This window comes from Equus asinus, chromosome 20 (assembly GCF_041296235.1).
Source record: "Equus asinus isolate D_3611 breed Donkey chromosome 20, EquAss-T2T_v2, whole genome shotgun sequence".
Lineage (NCBI taxonomy): Eukaryota > Metazoa > Chordata > Mammalia > Perissodactyla > Equidae > Equus > Equus asinus.
Genome location: NC_091809.1, coordinates 25,511,524 through 25,529,114, shown reverse-complemented (window position 1 = coordinate 25,529,114; position 17,591 = coordinate 25,511,524). Strand labels below are relative to the sequence as shown.

Here is a 17,591-nt window from a genome sequence, read left to right as displayed (position 1 = left end):
AGCAGGATCTGCCCGGGGATATCCTTGTTGACGAAAATAATCCATAACCAATCTATAAATGAAAATTTGGGTGAGTTTATTCTGAGCTTAAATCTTAGGATTATGACCCGGGAGAGTCTTTCCACAAAGGAACAGAGCACTCCAAAGAAGTGGGGTTACACAGAGTGGTTATATACCCTCAAAGAGTATGTTTCACATATGATTGAAATGTCCCTTTTACAATAGTCACGAGGCTGCTCTGTCAGCACAGCAATTGATGGAAACAGCAGATAGGTCTGCTGTCTCAGTGAATGCCGCAGGGTGGCAGGTGTGTTGCCTCGGGCTGGGCGGTCACAGATGAGCGCTGCAATCGGCTTCCAGCCTAAAGAAAGATGCTTAATCTTTAAGGAGATGCCAACGTTGGGAGGGGGAGAGAAGTTGCACCTTTATCTCAAGGGCCTTTGTTCTTGCCATAGGGAATCTCTAAAGCAGATATACAATGCATGCTCAACGGCCTCGGTCAGGCCCTTTTGGAAAGACAAGGTCAGGCTGAATTAGGTTTACACAAAATGGCTTCCTCATATACTCCAATATATCCTATTACTTGTCTTTTTTATTTGTCATCCTCATTCATGTGCATCAGCATGTTCTTTTCACTGCCATCCATAGACCATTTCCAGCTGTTCATTGCCCAACTCAAGCCTACTCCATGCCTGCTTACTTGGAAATGTCTTTAGAAATCCATGCATGTCCTGCTCTGCAAAATTTCTCTGAGGCAATACCAGGGGGCTGTGTGTTAAAAGAGTGACAGAAGCAAGTGTTAGAAACTATGTCGTGGGGACATTCTGTCAGCCACAGCAACCACAAACATCCCATATTTGTCAGATCTGTTTGCTTGCTTATTTACACAACATTTCAAAATTGACTTACATTGAATTGGGAAACAAAGGGCTCTAGAATTTTTTGTAAAAACACTCAATACCATCAGTGTCCCCCTCCCCTCACTCCTTTATCATAGAGGCTTTAGTAGCCTCCCATCTTGCATCCAAGAGTCTCTAAACCTCCCGTGGTTGACATAAATTGCCCAAGGCATTCTTGTACCGGAAACTCTTCTCTTCAGTGGGTACAGCACACAATTAGAAAAGCCACTGCTAGTAACTGACAGAGTCCTTACGAAAATGGAGGTCCTCCCAGGGCCTGAGTGGATTATCCTCCACAACCAGCTTCCCATTTTGCCTTAGGCCATGAACGCAGGACCCCTCAGTCTTGCTAGTCAAAGACCTCTTCATTGAAGAGTTGGGTACTTACAGCATAGGGCCAAAATGGTGCCTCTGAAATATCTCATGAACACTAGGAAGTGTGTTTCCCTCTTCTCTGATGTAATCCATTCTGGAGGAGGCCATTTCTTTTTAGACACATTGGCCACTTGGACAGCCACCTAGGAGCACATGGGTGATCAGGGTCTTCATATACTTTATTGACAGCATGCACCACCACACCTGATGGAGTCCACTGCAGAGATGCTGCCTTCTGTCCCTAGATCAAACAGGTCACCCATGATCAAAAAATGGACCCAAGCATCAGATCAATTAGTCAAACAGAAGTCATGCTAGCAATAGAAAATTTCTGGCCAAGAATCAAACACATCTGTACATTTTTACAGATCCCGTGGCCATTGACAATGATCTAGCTGTGTGGTCCCACCAGTAGCAACAACTCCTTATCCAAGGTTGCCCACTATGGCATAAAGAACTCTGGGAATATCTTGCCTCACTATTACGCAGCTACAAAATACATGAAGCAGTCAGCTAATGTTTGAGATGTTTTCCATGAAAGAAAACTCCCTGGCAGCCAGGGGACCTGATGATTAGTTGGCTGGGGACTATTGGTTGACCAGCCAGGGAGAGTTCTGTTCCTCTGAAAGGGCTGCTTGTTGTGTATGGGTAGGCTACTTTGGCAAGGTGCCACCAATGACACAACAAATGACATAAGTTAAAATATACAATAATATTACTTAAATATTTGAACAGAATTCCAGAACCATTCTGACACACTTTCCTGGATCTCTCCAACGCTTTTGGATAACTAGATTCAAATGTTTTTTTTCAGGCTTTGGCATCTTAAATATAATATGTTGCTGTGGTTTTCACATGGCTTTTTAAAAATTAACATTCAAATGAGATTTATTTAAATAGTGGCATCACTCAGTCAACTAACCTCAGGAGTGAACACTAATAAAGACACCGACCTTGTTTTCGATATTGGACTCTGAATCAGCTGTAGACACCTGCGCACCCCGTCAGGCCCACAATGGTAAACAAGTTATGAAGGTTGTCACGTGCCCCCTTGCTTTTTGTGTCTGCAGATGGGAGGCTCAGACCTTTAAGACCTAAAGCCTCTCTCTCTATACACCTTAAAAGGCCAATACATTGTCCTTTTGAACTTGTCACCTGAACCAGGTTTCCCTTGCCCTACTCTCCTTAGGAAATATCTTTGAGTCATAAACATTTCTATTAACTTGATGTATGTGGCAACATGGTCTTGATGTCTCGTGTCGTTAAGGTAGGGTAGTAATCCTAGCCCTAAAAGTCAGGAGTAGGATTATTACCTAAAACAAAAGGTAACTCATGGAAAATGTCTTTCAGGTGATGCACAGGAACTCAGTGTAGTGAAATTTTTTTCTTTTAGGTTTTTTTTTTCCTTTTTTTTTATTAAGATTATGATAGATTACAACCTTGTGAGATTTCAGTTGTACATTATTGTTAGTCATGTTGTGGGTACACCACTTCACCCTTTGTGCCCTCCCCCTGCCCCCCCCTTTTTCCTGGTAACCACCGATCACTTCTCCTTATCTATATGTTAACTTCCACCTATGAGTGGAGTCATATAGAGTTCGTCTTTCTCTGTCTGGCTTTTTTCGCTTAACATAATACCCTCAAGGTCTATCCATGTTGATGCGAATGGGACGATTTTGTCCTTTTTTATGGCTGAGTAGTATTCCATTGTGTATATATACCATATCTTTTTTATCCAATCATCAGTTGCTGGGCACTTGGGTTGGTTCCACATCTTGGCTATTGTGAATAATGCTGCGATGAACATAGGGGTGCATGGGACTCTTGGAATTGCTGATTTCAGGTTCTTAGGATAGATACCCAGTAGTGGGATGGCTGGGTCATAAGGTATTTCTATTTTTATCTTTTTGAGAAATCTCCATACTGTTTTCCATAGTGGCTGCACCAGTTTGCATTCCCACCAACAGTGTATGAGGGTTCCTTTTTCTCCACAACCTTTCCAACATTTGTCACTCTTGGTTTTGGATATTTTTGCCAATCTAACGGGTGTAAGGTGATATCTTAGTGTAGTTTTGATTTGCATTTCCCTAATGATTAGTGATGATGAGCATCTTTTCATGTGTCTATTGGCCATCCTTGTATCTTCTTTGGAGAAATGTCTGTTCATGTCCCCTGCCCATTTTTTGATCGGGTTGTTTGTTTTTTTGTTGTTGAGCTGTGTGAGTTCTTTATATATTATGGAGATTAACCCTTTGTCAGATAAGTAGCTTGTAAATATTTTTTCCCAATTAGTGGGCTGTATTTTTGTTTCAATCCTGTTTTCCCTTGCCTTGAAGAAGCTCTTTAGTCTGATGAAGTCCTATTTGTTTATTCTTTCTATTGTTTCCCTCATCTGAGGAGTTATGGTGTCCTAAAAGATTCTTTTGAAACTGATGTCAAAGAGTGTACTGCCTATCTTCTCTTCTAGAAGACTTATTGTTTCAGGCCTAATCTTTAGGTCTTTGATCCATTTTGAGTTTATTTTTGTGTGATGAAAAAGAATGGTCAATTTTCATTCTTTTACATGTGGCTGTCCAGTTTTCCCAGCACCATTTGTTAAAGAGACTTTCTTTGGGGCTGGCCCCGTGGCTGAGTGGTTGAGTTTGTGCGCTCCGCTGCAGGCGGCCCAGTGTTTCATTGGTTTGGATCCTGGGCGCGGACATGGCACTGCTCGTCAAGCCACGCTGAGGCAGCGTCCCACATGCCACAACTAGAAGGACCCACAACAAAGAATACACAACTATGTGCTGGGGGGCTTTGGGGAGAAAAAGGAAAAAAAATAAAATCTTTAAAGAGACTTTCTTTGCTCCATTGTAGGCCCTCAGCTTCTTTGTCGAAGATTAGCTGTCCATAGATATGTGGTTTTATTTCTGGGCTTTCAATTCTGTTCCATTGATCTGTGCACCTGTTTTTGTACCAGTACCATGCTGTTTTGATCACTGTAGCTTTGTAGTATGTTTTGAAATCAGGGATTGTGATGCCTCCAGCTTTGTTTTTCTTACTCAGGATTGCTTTAGCAATTTTCTGTCTTTTGTCGCCCCATATGAATTTTAGGATCCTTTGTTCAATTTCTGTAAAGAATGTCATTGGGATTCTGATTGGGATAATGTTGAATCTGTAGATTGCTTTAGGTAGTATGGACATTTTAACTATGTTTATTCTTCCAATCCATGTGCGTGGAATGTCTTTCCATCTCTTTATGTCGTCATCAATTTCTTTCAAGAAAGTCTTGTAGTTTTCATTGTATAAATCTTTCACTTCCTTGGTTAAATTTATCCCAAGGTATTTTATTCTTTTCATGGTGATTGTGAATGGGATTGAGTTCTTGAGTTCTTTTTCTGTTAGTTCATTGTTAGTGTATAGAAATGCTACTGATTTATGTATGTTGATTTTATACCCTGCAACTGTGCTGTAGCTGTTGATTGTTTCTAATAGTTTTCCCATGGATTCTTTGCAGTTTTCTCGAAGATCATGTCGTCTGCAAACAGCGAGAGTTTTACTTCTTCATTGCCTATTTGGATTCCTTTTATTTCTTTTTCCTGCCGAATTGCTCTGGCCAACACCTCCAGTACTACGTTGAATAGGAGTGGTGAAAGTGGGCACCCTTGTCTTGTTCCTGTTCTCAGAGGGATGGCTTTCAGTTTTTGTCCGTTGAGTATGATGTTGGCTGTGGGTTTGTCATATATGGCCTTTATTATGTTGAGGTACTTTCCTTCTATACCCATTTTATTGAGGTTTTTTATCATAAATGGATGTTGGATCTTGTTGAATGCTTTCTCTGCATCTATTGAGATGATCATGTGGTTTTTGTTTCTCATTTTGTTAATGTAGTATATCACGTTGATTGACTTGCAGATGTTGAACCATCCCTGTGTCTCTGGTATAAATCCCACTTGATCATGGTGTATAATTTTTTTGATGTATTGCTGTATTTGGTTTGCCAGAATTTTGTTGAGGATTTTTGCATCTATGTTCATCAGTGATATCGGCCTGTAGTTTTCCTTCTTTGTGTTGTCCTCGTCAGGTTTGGGGATCAGAGTGATGATGGCTTCATAGAATGTGTTAGGGAGTGCTCCATCTTCCTCAATTTTCTGGAATAGTTTGAGAAGGATAGGTATTAAATCTTCTTTGAATGTTTGGTAGAATTCTCCAGAGAAGCCGTCTGGTCCTGGACTCTTATTTTTGGGGAGGTTTTTGATTACTGTTTCTATTTCTTTACTTGTGATTGGTCTATTCAGATTCTCTATTTCTTCCTGATTCAGTTTGGGGAGGTTGTAAGAGTCTAGGAATTTGTCCGTTTCTTCTAGGTTGTTCAATTTGTTGGCATATAGTTTTTCATAGTATTCTCTTATGATCCCTTGTATTTCTTTGGTATCCATTGTGATTTCTCCTCTCTCATTCCTAATTTTATTTATTTGAGATTTCTCTCTTCTTTTCTTAGTGAGTCTGGCTAAGGGTTTGTCGATTTTGTTAATTTTTTCGAAGAACCAACTCTTTGTTTCATTGATCCTTTCTACTGTCTTTTTTGTTTCAATATTGTTTATTTCTGCTCTAGTTTTTATTATTTCCCTCCTTCTACTGACTTTGGGCTTTGTTTGTTCTTTTCCTAATTCTGTTAGGTGTCGTTTGAGGTTGCTTACGTGAGATTTTTCTTGTTTAGTGAGGTGAGCCTGCATTGCAATGAATTTCCCTCTTAGGACTGCTTTTGCTGCGTCCCCAATGAGTTGGTATGGCGTGTTTTCATTTTCATTTGTCTCCAGATAATATTTGATTTCTTCTTTAATTTCCTCAATAATCCATTGTTTGTTCAGTAGTGTGTTGTTTAGTCTCCACATTTTTGCACCTTTCCCTGCTTTATTCTTGTAGTTGATTTCTAGTTTCATGGCATTATGATCAGAAAAGATGCTTGATATTATTTCAACTCTCTTGTATTTATTGGTGCTTGCTTTGTTTCCCAAGATATGGTCTATCCTTGAGAATGTTCCATGCGCACTGGAGAAGAATGTGTAACCTGCTGTTTTTGGATGAAGTGTTCTATATATATCTATTAAGTCCATCTGGTCTAATTTTTCATTTAATTCTATAATTTCCTTGTTGATTTCCTGTCTGGATGATCTATCCATTGGTGTTAATGGGGTGTTGAGGTCCCCTACTATTATTGTATTGTTGTTGATATCTCCTTTTAGTTCTGTTAAGAGTTGCTTTACAAATTTTGGTGCTCCTGTGTTGGGTGCATATATATTTATAAGTGTTATGTCATCTTGGTGGAGTGTCCCTTTTATCATATATAGTGTCCCTCTTTGTCTTTCTTTATCTGTTTTGCTTTGAAGTCTACTTTGTCTGATATTAGTATAGCGACACCTGCTTTCTTTTGTTCATTATTGGCTTGGAGTATTGTCTTCCATCCCTTCACTCTGAGTCTGTGTTTGTCTTTGGGGCTGAGGTGTGTTTCCTGGAGGCAGCATATTGTTGGGTCTTGTTCTTTGATCCATCCTGCCACTCTGTGTCTTTTGATTGGAGAGTTCAATCCATTTACATTTAGAGTGATTATTGAAATGTGGGGGCCTACCGCTGCCATTTTATCTCTTGTTTTCTGGTTCTCTTGCATGTCCTTTGTTTCTCATCCCATGGTTTTTGGATTACTAATTCAGGTATGTAAATTTCTGTATTGGGTGTCTTCTTATTTGTAATTTGTGTCTTTATTCTTGTTATTTGTTTAGTGGTTACCATATGGTTAGTATAAAACATCTCATAGATGAGATAGTCCATTTTCTGATAGCCTCTTATTTCCTTAAATTAAAACCTTCTACCCCTTTTCTCTTCCCCTTCTAGGTTGTTATTGTCAGATTTTTTCCCCCTTCTTTCTTGTGTTGTGAGTTTGTGGTTAAAATGACAGGGTTGTATTTATTCTTGGTGTTTCCCTTCCTTTTATCTTTAATGTTTTATTTAACTTTTGCTAACCTGTTCTGATGGAGAGCTGCTACTTTCTGTTATTGTCCTTCTACTTATCTCCTTTGCTCTTGGTTTTGTAGCCCCTTTCCTTTTTTTTATTTTTCAGGTATGAGGGTTTTCCTGAGCATTTCTTGAAGCGGAGGTTTTGTGGCAATGAACTCCCTTAATTTTTGTTTATCTGGGAAAGTTTTTATTTCTCCATCATATTTGAAGGATATTTTCGCTGGGTAGAGTATTCTTAGCTGCAGGTTTTTGTCCTTCAGAGTTTTGAATATATCATTCCACTCTCTTCTAGCCTGTAAAGTTTCTGCTGAGAAATCTGCTGATAGCCTTATGGGGGTTCCTTTTTAGGTTATTTTCTTCTGCCTGGCTGCCCTTAGTATTTTCTCCTTGTCGTTGACTTTTGCTAGCTTCACTACTATATGCCTTGGGGTTGGTCTTCTTGCATTGATAAAGTTTGGAGATCTATTGGCTTCTGTCACATGAAGTTCCATCTCTCTCCCCAGGTTTGGGAATTTCTCAGCCATTATTTCTTTGAACAGGCTTTCTGTCCCCTTCTCCTTCTCTTCTCCCTCTGGTATACCTATAATCCTTACATTGCATCTCCTAATTGAGTCAGATAATTCTCGGAGAGTTTCTTCATTTCTTTTTAGTCTTAGTTGTCTCTCCTCCTCTGCCTGCAGCATTTCTATATTCCCATCTTCCAAATTGCTAATTCTGTCCCCCATATTATCTGCCCTACTGTTCAGTGCGTCTAGATTTTTCTTAATCTCTTCTATTGTGTTCTTCATTTCCAGTATTTCTGTTTGGTTCTTCTTTATAGTATCAAACTCTTTTGTGACATAGCTCCTGAACTCGTTGAGTTGTCTATCTGAATTCTCTTTTAACTCATTGAGTTTTTAAATGATGGCTGTTTTGAAGTCATCGTCATTTAGGTTATATATTTCATTGTCTTTGGGATTGTTTTCTGGGTATTTGTCATTTTCCTTCTGTTCTGGAGATTTAATATATTTTTTCATGTTGCTTGATGGTGTAGATTTGTGCCTCCGCATAGAGATAGAGTTTAGTTACTGCTTCCACTTGTTTCTACTGGTATGGTGGGGGAATACTGTTTATAGTGCACTGACCAGGAACCCTATCAGCTGTTGCTAACTGGGCCTGGGCCCCTCCTTGTGGTCACAGTGGTCCTGTGGGGTCCCTCTTCAGCTGTGGGGGCAGTCACAAGGGGGCTTCAGGCTGCTGGTGCCTACTGTTGCAGACCACCTAGATGTGCTCCCTCCTTAGGGTCTGCAGTGGTGTTATGGGCTTTCCCAGCGGCCAGGGGCAGGATCACCTATATTTGCAGCTCTGTCACTGTCGGTGCCCACAAAATCTCACTTGTCCACTATAGGTCACAGCAGAGCTATGGGCATCTTCTGCAGTCTGTGGTTAGCTCACCTAGCTATGCTAGTTTTGTCCCAGGGTCTTCTAGCCTTGTGGTTGCTGGGCAGGGGCTCTCTACTAGTACTGTGCAGAGGCTTTCACTGAGGCTGCTGTGAGACTGTAGAGTTTCCCTCTGGGCCACTGAGCCAGGCCACTGGAATGCCACCCAGCCCCAGTCCTCTCCCCCAGGATCTCGGGGAGCCCCTTTCCCTGTCTGGGGGACAGCTGGAGACTGTGAGTTCAGTGGCAGCTGGCCAGCTGCTGCCCTGCCTGGGATTCTCTTCAGGACCCTCCTGGCGTTCTGAATGCTGGGAAGAGCCTCTCCACTAATGGCGAGTAGAGGCTTTCCCTGCTGCCAGAATGGGACCCCGGAGTTTCCCCCTGGGCAGCAGAGCCAGCCACTGGAACTCCACCCAGCCCCAGTCCTCTCCCAGGAGATCTCCGGTAGCCCCGTGCCCCAACTGGGCACCAGCTGCAGTCCGTGAGATCAGCGGCATCAGCTGGTGGGCTGCTGCCCTGTTTGGAATTCTCTCCAGGAGCCTCCCAGCATTGTGGATACTGGGCGGGGCCTCTCTGCTAATGGCGGGTAGAGGCTTTACCTGCTGCCAGGACAGAACCCTGGAGTTTCCCCCTGGGCCGCAGAGCCGGCTGCTGGAACTCCACCCAGCCCCAGTCCTCTCCCAGGAGATCTCTGGTAGCCTCGTGCCCTGACCGGGCGACAGCCACAGTCCGTGAGACCAGCAGTGGCATCTGGCAGGCTGCTGCCCCATTCGGGATCCTCTCTGGGAGCCTCCCAGCGTTGTGGATGCTGGGAAGGGCCTCTCCGCTAATGGCGAGTAGAGGTTTTTCCCTGCCGCCTCCGGTGTGGGACTCTGGAGTTTCCGCCTGGGCTTAGGTGTAATCGCGGTGGCCTTAGGTAGGGCTGTGGTCACCTGTTTCCACCGTCGCTCCTCTGGTGTGTGCACCCTCCTGCCCTTGGTGTATGGTGATGCTCTGGGGGCGTCTGCTGGAAGAAAGCCACTTGCAGGTACTAGGCTGTTTGGGGATCAGGGTTGGAGAGTTTTCACCTATCTCCTCCTCCTCCCAAGGGGAAGTCTGTCCGCCTTCCGATGTATAGCAGCACGGGTCTCTCAAGCATCCTGAGATGCTATATAGATATCCTTTGTTAAGCGATGAATGTCCAATTAGTTGTAGATTCAAAGTGGGAGAGACAAAGAAGACTAATCATGCCACCATCTTGGTCAGAATCAGTGTAGTGAATTTTTAGAAGATGAGGATAAGAAATTCAAATGCAGAGATATCTGTTTGATAATGTTTTTAGATGTGTTGGTCAGAAAAGAAAAATTTTGAAGCCACCCACAAGAGCTCTAGCAGTACAATCAATAAGTGAAAGTGGCATACTCTCACAAGGGAAAAATGCAGAGCAACAGGCGTGAATGAATGCTTTCTGTTCCAATATGTACAGAGTTGGATGGCTCATTCTCATCTTGACAACAAGAAAAAACTGAACAAGCTGAAAAGCAAACCTCTTCTTAGATCCATGAGAGATTTGAAATTACCTCGCGGACCAATACCCCAAAACAAGAGGTGAATATAGAGAATTATTGCTTACTGGGAGAAGAAAAGACTGAGCCAGCCACGTCTAGGAACACATAAACTGTTAGAGATGAATTTTCCAAAGTGTGGACTAGCTTGAGAGTTAAAAACTTTGGGGCTCCATTCTTAGGAAACTCTCCCAAATTCCTGAATTTTTCCTACAGAAGCAACTAGGTTCTCACTCTGGAGACTAGAAAATAAAAATGTTTCATTCTCCATGCAGGAAATGAGGGGAAAATGTTTTGGGGGGCAAACACAAAAGCATTCTGTGCTCCGTAACTTAGGCCATCCCTCAAAGAAAACTAATTTGTCAAAACCATCTATGATTGTGGAAAGAGCAGTCAGACAACTCCCAGGCTCTTCAGGCTTCCTCTCTGACATAAGGGGAAGAATAAATGCTAAGAATGCATTCTGAAGTTCACAGTCCAGGGATTCTGTCCCACCAAAGCATTACAGGTTTAATCATAACATAAGAGAGTATTTTCCCAGCCTAATAACTTCCAACCATATCATCAGGGATTTAATATAAAAGCAGTGGATTAAAATGGAGTTATAAGATGCCGACACTACGTAAGACTGAGTATCTAGGGATACCCAAACACACTAGGGAAGAAAAATAAAAGAACAGTAGAGGATATCGAGGCTCCTGACACCAACAGGTAAAGCAAATATTAACAGTCTAAGGCCTATTTAAGAACTCATAGTAAAGGATTAATTACCTTTAATCTTATTGTGAAAATTCAAAACTATATGGAAATTATATAAAACACTTTTGGACAACCACTCAGCCAAAGAGGAAATTAATAAGAAATGTAAAATGTATCTTGAGACACAAATGAAAACTACTTAGGAAAACTTGTGGGATGCAGCATAAGGAGTAATAAAAGAGAAGTTCATACCAATAAACACCTATGTTAAGATAGAAAGATATCAAAATAACAACCAAAAAGTACACTTCAAGGAACTAGTAAAAGAATAACAAACCTAACTTTAAGTTAGCAAAGTTAGGAAAGAATAAATATTAGGGCAGAAATAAATAGAATATAAGAAAACAGAAAAACATGAAAACTACCAATTTTTTGTAGTAATAAACACAATTGACAAACCCTTAACTGACTATGAAAAGAACCGAGAAGAATGAAGTATATGTAATCATAAGTGAAAGAGGACATATTAAAATGCTTAGTATCAAAACTAAAAAGAATCAAAAGGGACTATTATGAACACTTATGTGAACAAATTGGATAACCCAGAAGAAATGGATAAATTCCTAGAAACATACAACCTACCAAGGAAGAATTAAGAAGTAGAAAGCCAGGGGCTGGCCCCGTGGCCGAGTGGTTGGGTTCGCGCGCTCCGCTGCAGGCGGCCCAGTGTTTCATTGGTTCGAATCCTGGGCGCGGACATGACACTGCTCATCAGACCACGCTGAGGCAGCATCCCACATGCCGCAACTAGAAGAACCCACAACGAAAAATATACAACTATGTACCGGGGGGCTTTGGGGAGAAAAAGGAAATAATAAAATCTTTAAAAAAAAAAAAAGAAGTAGAAAGCCAAACAGACCAACAGCAAATTCAAAGAATTTATACCTTCTTAAACTCTCCCCAAAACTATAAGGAATACTTCCAAACTCATTTTTTGAGTCCAGCATCTCCCTGATACCAAAGCCAGACAAAGACATTGCAAGAAAATAAAACTGCAAGCCAATATCTCTGTTTTATCTTGACTTGGCCATAGTGCCCAAATATTTAGTCAAACATTCCACTGGATATTTCTGTTCAGGCTTTTGCTCATGAGATTACCATTTCAATGGGTGGAGTTTAAGTAAATGAGATTACCCTCTATAATGTGGTTGTGCCTCATCCAATCAATTGCAGTTCTTTATAGAACAAAAACTGACCTTCCCTGAACAAGAAGGATTCTGCCACTAGATTGTCTTTTGACTTAGACTACACTTCTTTCCTGGGATTTCCAACCTGCCTATCTAGATTGCAGATTTTTAATTTACCCAATCTCTATAACCACATGAGCCACATTCTTAAAAAAAAAAAAAAAAAAGTAATGTCAGCATTATGGCAATGTGAGATGCTTCTTTTGTCTCTCCTTTTCAATCTATACCTACTAAGACATTCATAACTCAACAGAGGTTCCTCTGCTTAACACACCAGGATGCTGGAGAGATCCACACATCTGTACATTTGAAGGTGAGTCAATTGGAACACACAGAGGAGGCAGAAATGGGGTAACAGCAGAGGCAGTACCCACAATCCCAGTCCCCTGGGCACAGCAGCTGAGCCCACAGCACCAGCAAACCTGTTAGTAGTGGCAGAGGCAGCACCCATGATCATGGCCGCCCAAGGTGGTATCCATACCCCAAGGGAACCTGGTAGCAGCAATGGAGATTACATATATGACTTCAATCCCTGGCTGCCATGGCACCCAGGGTCACAGAGAATTGTACAGTGGCAGGGGTGGGCCTGTGAGCCCAGCCCCCAACCCATGGCTGAGGTGCCTACAAACCTGACAGCCCCAGATGAGGTGGAGGTGCCTGGAATCCCATGTCCCACCTCACACTCCCTCTCCCCCTGGCAGCAGTAGTGCCTGTGACCCAGGCATCTGTGGACGGAGTGTGGTGCCTGGCATACCATTGACCCTGGTGGTGATGCCTGTGACCACAGCAACACTGGAAGCAGCAAGGCACCATCAATCTCAGAGGCACAAGGAGCAACAGTGAGTGCACTAGCCTCACCTTGACCAGAGGCAGTGGAAGGTTGAAAGTGCTGACTCTCAAATATAGGCAGAGGTAGTTCATGTTAACAGGGACCAAAAATTTATACCATTGTGCCAGCTACTGGAAAACAAAAGAGGCCTCCAAATACCAATCAGTTGAACTGTTAGAATCAAAGTAAACAAAGCTTTACCTAAATAAGAAAGGTGTTTGCTACTTCAAATGTGATGGCAGAGGAACAACTCATCATGATGAAACATCATGGTAACGTGATATCACAAAAAGAAAATGACAATTCTCCAGAAACCAAACTTAAATTCTCAGAAGACGGTGATCTATCTGATAGAGAATTCAAAATATCCATCATGAAGAAACTCAATAAGTTACAAGAAAACTTGGAAATACAGTTCAATGAACTCAGGAATATAATTAATGAACAGAAGGAGTACTTTACCAAAGACATTGAAACTCTAAAAGAAGAATCAAAGAGAAATTCTGGAGCTGAAGAACTCAATAAATGAGATGAAGAATGTGTTAGAAAGCATTGGAAATAGTAGATCATGTGGAAAAGAGAATTAGAATGTTCAAAGATAGAAATCTAGAAAAAATTCATGTGGAAGAGGATAGAGAAGTAAGATTTTTAAAAAATGAAGAAGCTGTATGAGAACTATCCAACTCCATTAGAAAAGCGACGTAAGGATAATGGGTATCCCAAAAAGAGAAGAGGGGGAGAAGGGAGCAGAGAGGTTATTTAAAGAAATAATAGCTGAGGACTTCCCCAACCTGAGGAAGGAACTGGATGTACAAGTCCACAAAGCTAAGAGAATGCCTAATTATCTCAATACGAAAAGATCTTCTCCAAGACACTCTATATTAAAACCATCAAAAGGAAACGATAAAGAAAGAATTTAAAATGAAGCCAAAGAAAAAAACACAGTAACCTACAAAGGTACAGCCATTAGGCTATCAGAAGATTTCTCAGCAGAGACTCTACAGTCCAGGAGAGAGTGGAACAACATTCAAAATATTGAAAGATAAAAACTGCCAGCCAAGAATACTCTATTCAGCAAAGTTACCTTCAGATATGAAGGAGAAATAAAGGCTTTCCCAGACAAACAAAAGCTAAAGGACTTCACCACCACTAGACCTGCCTTACAAGAAATGTTGAAGGGAGCTCTTTTATCTGAAATGAAAAAGCAAAAGTACACAAAACTTTGAGTAAGGTGAAAAATAGACAAGCAGAACCAGAAAATTGCATGTCTATTTCAGAATAATGTGTTAAGCAATTATAGAATAGAGGTTAAAGGATAAAAAAAGTAAAAATAACTAAAACTACTTCAATTTGGTAGTGAACTCACAACATAAAATGGGATAATTTTTGGCAACAAAAACATAAAAGGTAAGGAGGAAAAAGAGGGAACCTGTATAGGTAGATGATGATAAGAAGCTATCAGCAGAAAAAGTACAATTTTATCTATGAGATGTTGTATACAAATCTCATGGTAACCACAAAATAAAAATTACAACAGAGACATGAAACCCAAAAAAAGAGAAAACTGAGAAAAACATCATAGAAAACTACCAAACTTAAACGGCAGACAGAAACACAAGGGAAAAGAAACAATGGAGATACAGACCAATTGAAAAACAAAAGGTAAAATAGCACTGGTAAGTCCTCATAGATCAATGATCACCATAAATGTAAATTAATTTAAATCACCAATCAAAAGGCACACAATGACTACATGGATTAAAAAACAAGACTCAATTGTCTGCTGACTTCAGGAGACTCATCTCAGCTCTAAAGACATAGATTCAAAATGAAGGGGTGGAAGATGATACTCCAGACAAATGGCAGCCAGAAGAAAGGGGGTGTAGGCTTACTTATATCAGACAAAATAGACTTCAAGCCAAAAAAGGTAACAAGAGAGAAAGATGGATATTATGTAAGGACAAAGGGGACAATCCATCAAGAAAACATAACGTTTATTAATGTATATATGCAAACAACATAGGATCACCCACATATATAAAGCAACCATTAAGAGACCTACAGGGAGAAGTTGACAGCAACACAATAATAGTAGAGGATTTCAACACCCCATTTACATCAATGGATAGATCATCCAGACAGAAAGTCAACAAGAAAACATTGGCCTTAAATGACACACTAGATCAGATAGACAATAGATATACATGGACCATTCCGTCCAAAGCTGCAGAATATCATTCTTCTCAAGTGCACATGGAACATTTTCAAAGATAGTCTGTACCTGTTTTGTGTTGGGACACAAAACCAGTCTCAATAAATTTAAGAAGATTGAAGTCATATCAATCATATGTTCTGAAACATAATGGTGTTAAATCAACTAGAAGAAGAAGGCTGGAAGAGTCACAAGTATGTGGAGATTAAACAACATGCTGCTGAACAACTTTTGAATCAATGTATTCACAGAAATAGAACAAAAACATCCTAAAATTTGTATGGAATCACAAAAGCCCCAGAACAGCCAAAGCAATCCAGAGAAAAAACAAAACCAAGGCATCACACTCTCTGATTTCAAACTATACTACAAACTATAGAAACCAAAACAGTATGCTATTGATAGAAAAACAGATACACAGATCAATGGAACAGTATTGAGAGCTCAGAAATAAACCCACACAGCATATATGGAAAACTAACTTATGACAAAGGAACCAAGAATATACAACGGAGAAAGTCACTTCAATAAATGGTATGGGGGAAAACTAGCTAGCCACATGTAAAAGAATTAAACTAGACCACTATATACAAAAATTAACTCAAAATAGAATAAAGACTTGAATGTAAGACCTGAAACCATAAAATACATAGCAGAATACAAGTAGTAAGCTCCTTGACATCAGTGTTAGCAATGTTTTTGTGGATTTGACTCCTATGGCAATGAAAACAAAAGCAAAAATAAAGAAAAGGTACTACAAAGTAAAAAAGCTTCTGCACAGCAAAGGAAACCATCAAGAAAAGGAAAATGCAACCTACCAATTGGGAAACAATATTTGCAAATTGTACATCCAATAGGGGGTTAATGTGCAAAATATATAAAGAATATATACATCTTGGCCATAAAAAAGGATGAAATTTTGTGATTTGTGACAACATGGATGGACCTCAAGAATATTATGCTAAGTGAAATAAGTCAGAGGGAGAAAGAAAAATACCATAATTTCACTCATATGTGGAATATAAAACAAAACCAAAAATAAACTCACAGATGTAGACAACAGATTGGTGGTTACCAGAAGGAAGAGAGTGAGGGAAGGGTGGAATGGGTAAAGGGAGTCAATTGTATGGTGTTGGATAGAAACTAGACTTTTGGTGGTGAGCAAGCTGTAGCATAAACAGCTGTCAAGTGATAATGTGGTATGCTTGAAACATATGTTATGAACTAATTTTATCTCAATTTAACAAATCACCTATAAAAAAGAAAAATTACTACACATGTATAAACACGTGCTCACATACACACATCAAGTAGGTTCTGTTTCCCTGGAGAACCTTAACTGATGCCATATTTTATTTAAAAAAATTTTTTTTTTTGCAGGGAAAGATTTCCCCTGAGCCAATCTGTTGCCAATCTTCCTCATCTTTTTTTTTTTCCTTGCTCCCCGGAGGCCCAGTACATGGTTGTATATGCTAGTTATAAGTTGTTCTAATTCTTCCATGTGAGCCTCCACCAAGCATGGCAACTGACATACAGGTAGTGTGGTTCACGACTAGGAAATGAACCTGGGCCACCTAAGTGGTGAGTGCTGAACTTTAACTACTAGTCCATCAGGGCTGGCTTTTTCAATCTTTATAAAACAAATGAGCAATTCATTTTAAATGAGAAGCAATTTCTGAATGTGTTATCTTCCAAACAGTAATTTTTTAAATTGAGGTCATAATAGTTTAAAACATTGTGAAATTTCACTTATACATTATTATTTGTCAGCCACTGTATAAGAACACCCGTAAACACTTTGTGCCCACCACCAACCCCCTCCCCGTGGTAACCACTGAACTGTTCTCTTTCTCCGTGTGTTTATCTTCCACATATGAGTGAAATCATATGGTGTTTGTCTTTCTCTGTCTGGCTTATTTCACTTAGCATAATGCCCTCAAGGTCCATCCATGTTGTTGTGAATGGGATGATTTTCTACTTTTTTTTATGGCTCAGTAGTCTTCCACTGTATATATACCAGATCTTCTTTATCCAATCATCAGTCAGTGGGCACTTGGATTTCTTCCACATCTTGGCTGAATAATGCTGCAATGAACATGGGGGTGCATAAGTCTCTTTGAGTTGTTGATTTCAAGTTCTTCAGATAAATACCCAGTAGTGGGATACCTGGGTCATATGGTATTTCTCTTTTTAATTTTTTGAGAAATCTCCACACTGTTTTCCATAGTGGCTGCACCAGTTTGCATTCCCACCATGTTTGAGGGTTACCTTTTCTCCACAACTCTCCAGCATTTATTACTTTTCTCTTGGTGATTATAGCCATTCTAATGGGTGTAAAGTGATACCTTAGTGGAGTTTTGATTTGCATTTCCC

General features: G+C 40.3%; 1 long non-coding RNA gene across 1 annotated transcript in view; it reads left to right on the top strand.

Annotated features, from left to right (window-relative positions):
• The window catches only part of LOC106826957 (uncharacterized), a 61,790-nt gene that overhangs the window by 40,931 nt on the left and 3,268 nt on the right, over positions 1 to 17,591 (top strand). The window lies entirely within an intron of this gene.